This window comes from Crocodylus porosus, unplaced genomic scaffold (assembly GCF_001723895.1).
Source record: "Crocodylus porosus isolate Cpor-Errol unplaced genomic scaffold, CroPor_comp1, whole genome shotgun sequence".
Taxonomy (NCBI): Eukaryota; Metazoa; Chordata; order Crocodylia; family Crocodylidae; genus Crocodylus; species Crocodylus porosus.
The window spans coordinates 104,807,454-104,810,901 of record NW_017728947.1 but is presented as its reverse complement, the minus strand read 5'-3'; positions in this window follow the sequence as shown (position 1 = coordinate 104,810,901).

The window sequence follows — 3,448 nt, the reverse complement described above, 5'->3', positions numbered from 1 at the left end:
CCAGCCAGGATCCGCCCTCTCCCCTAGATCCCCTCCCCCCCCCGTGATCTGCGGACCACGCGCGGTTGCTGCGGACCGAGCTCCTGGCCTGCCCCCGGGGTCTCTCCCACTTCTGGCTTTGCAGCTGTCGTCACCGTCAGGACAGCTCTGGCGGCGGAGGCCGAGCGCGCTCCCTGCCCGAGTGGGTCAGGTGGACTGCGGCGTTCAGAAGTTTTGACTGGACTGCCAGGCAGGCAAATACAACGGTGCCACGGAGCTGCAGAGACAGCCTCGCTTCAGTCAGCCGCCTATCATTTCCACCAGTGTGCAGGTACAGACATAAACCTCGCCGGCCTGTAATTTCAGGTCATCCTTAACGTTGCCTTTAAACACATACTAGTCCCCAACCCCCTGAAGAGGCGGCTGTTTTTAATAAGATATTTGTTAGTGGTTCAGGCACTCAAGTTCTTTCTGGACTCTGGGTTGTATAACGCTGGGGCCCAGCGGCTTAGCAGCGACACTCAGGGAGGGTGTCCTGAAGTCTTTTCAAGGGTGCCGCAGGATGCCGTGCAACGTTAGGACTGCGAGGTGTGCAAACAGGATTCACCAGATAAACCCAGAGATCCCAAATAGGAATCTACAGTGTTAAAAACATTCGGCCCCGTCGTGGTTTTTCTGAGTTCTTTGCAACAGAAGAATTGCTCTAGTATTTTTCTACAGTTAAAAGATATTGCATCGTCATCTCAAAAGCTGGCATTTTCCAAAGGGAGCCTTGAGTCTAAAAAGGTTGAGAGCCACTGACTTAATGCCCCATAAATGATCATTTTGCTGCAGCATCTCTTCTTTTTACACCTCAGCAACTCAGCCCCTGGGAAATTTCTCTGGCCAGGAAGGAGCAGGTCTGTAGTAGGCCTCTGCCAAACACCACGGTCAGTGAAAACCGATGCAAAGAAATCATGTACTGTAGCTTCCCAGGAACGTCCCTATCTGAATTGCTTCCGGAACGGTTGGACCTGCCAATTCTTTCACTGGCTTCCTGCAATTTCTTATTCATTTTTATGCCCTTTGGAAATCTTGTTGCCTTTCCATTTCCCTCTTTTACTGACTGCTGTTCTTTACACTTCTTTTTATTTTCTTCACTAAAGTGAACTTCCCAATCACGGGTCAAAAATTGGCTCAGGGTGAAAACAAAGAGACGGATTAAGTTGGCCACTGCTGTACTGAGACCTACGAAGCTGACCCACACCATCTTACTGCTTCTTTGTACTTCTCTCCCTGTGGTTTCTATTGTCTCATACTAGGATTCAATGTTTTTGGGGCAGGGGTCCTATTTTTTTGTTCTGGTTTTGTATGGTGTCGTGATTAGGGCTTCTAGGTGCTACTTAGGGTCAGTTTTCATCGTGACAAAACGTTACCAGGAGGCGGGGGCTGATTAGGGGGTGCACTGGTAGTCTCAACCCCTGCCCCCCTTTGATTCCTGCTTCACCCAAAGTTTAAAGCCAACTGCCTGACAGTGGCAGCAGCACTTCTGTTCAGGCAGCTGCCAGGGAATCGCCTGACTTGGGGGCTCATTATCATCTTCTTGCTTCCTTCTGAACTTTTCATTCCCTCCGTGTTAATGATCCTTTCTCCTTTCTTAATTGTCTTGATATTCCACTACTTAAGTTATCCTTCTGCAATTCTGCCGTCTGTTAGCTGCTCCTCTCAATATAGCTTTTAAAGCTCCTATTTCACAGTCTTGCTGACTTTTTTTATCTCTAGCTAAAAACATTAATTCAGGTTTGGAAACATTAACTCCAATGAACATCAGCTCACCTGTGGAAATAACGTTCAGTGAAGCATTAGAGGCACCGTCAAGATACTCAAGGTAGCTTTGATTCTGTCTATGAATCTGAAACACACATTTAATTCTAAAGACAACTAAATAAAACCTCTTTTAATTACTTTGCCTCATTTATCGTGTTTTATACATAATATTTGAGATAGCAAATGAATGCACATTGCAGTAAGGCTATATTTATTTTTCCTTTGATCTTGAACTGAATCATACAGAACTAGGTCTCTAGCACATTGGTAAAGTTTTTATTTCATTTTTACCTGGAGAAAAAGAAGTGTTGTGTTATATGTGATGATGAATCACGGCATCTGCACCCCCCCTTTCAAAATCCTAGATCCGCCCACGGCAGCAGGTTTCTCAAGGTTTCACAGTCGGTTCTGCTGTGTTTAATATATTTATTACCTATTTGGAAAGCGGTGAGTTAGTAACATAGCAAAATCAGCAAATGCCACAATATTATTTAGGTTAATCAGGGACAGAAAAGCCTGTGCAAAATCCCAGAACTTCAGAGAGACGTACATAAGGTAAGTGAATGGGGAATATCAGGGGTGTCAAACTCATCCAGCTGGATGTAAATTGGAGAAGATGCTGCATGCGGGGCTATCCAGCACGCCCTGCAGGGCGACTGGATGATATGGCTCTGCAGGCCGAATCCAGCCCAGGGGCTGTATCTTTGACACCCTTGCGTAATATGATGGGAAATTTAAACTCAAGTGTTGATAACTCAAATGTAATGTACATCAGAAGAAAAAATGTAAACTACTTCTACACCACATGGGATTTTAACTAACTGTATCAACTCAAAAGAGGGAAAAGGTGCAGAAAAGGGCAATGGAGTTCAACCACGGCCTAAAAAAATATTTTCCTGGGAACAAAGACTGAAAAGTCTGGAATTGTTCAGTCTGGAGGTGAATGAGCGGAGACACGAGCAGAGTGCATGCACGCAGCCATGAATGGTGCAGAACTTCTGTTCTCGTAATACAAGAGCAGCTGGCAGCTCAGCGACCTTCCCAACCAAATTCACAGCAAATAAAAGGAGATACTTTTTACACAACTGAGTGCCACAAGTTGTCAAGAATTAAAAAACAGAGGGGTATAAAATACACAAAAATAAAAAGGGATTGGACACTTACATGGATAACAAGAATATTCAGAGTTATCACAAAAGGAGATAACTCATTTTGCAGTCTTTGCAAATTAGGGTGAGACCCAGCAGGGAGGGAAGATTATCTACAAAGTTCTCACTTTGGGGGGGGGGGCTTCTAGTGTGGGCCACTGTCAGAGGATACCGGGTTAGATGGACTGAGTCCAGTCCAGTAGTTTGTGTGTTCCAGTGTAGGGATTTTGGGGGGCAATGTCTTTTACTGGACCATTCAAAAGCTTGTCTAATTTTGTTCCAACCATCCAGTTGGTCCAATAAAAGATACTGCCCTCCCAAAATCCTTGACTCTCACATAATTCCTGGACCATCCTGGCTACAACATCACTCTAATGCTACTGTTCCAGTGCCATGATTTTGCATCTCAAGGGGTGGATCATGGGACTGCAATCATGGGGCTGAAGAAAGCTTTTAGTGCCTCAAACTTTTCCCCATCACAGCAGTCGTACACCACACACAGAACCACTGTCTAA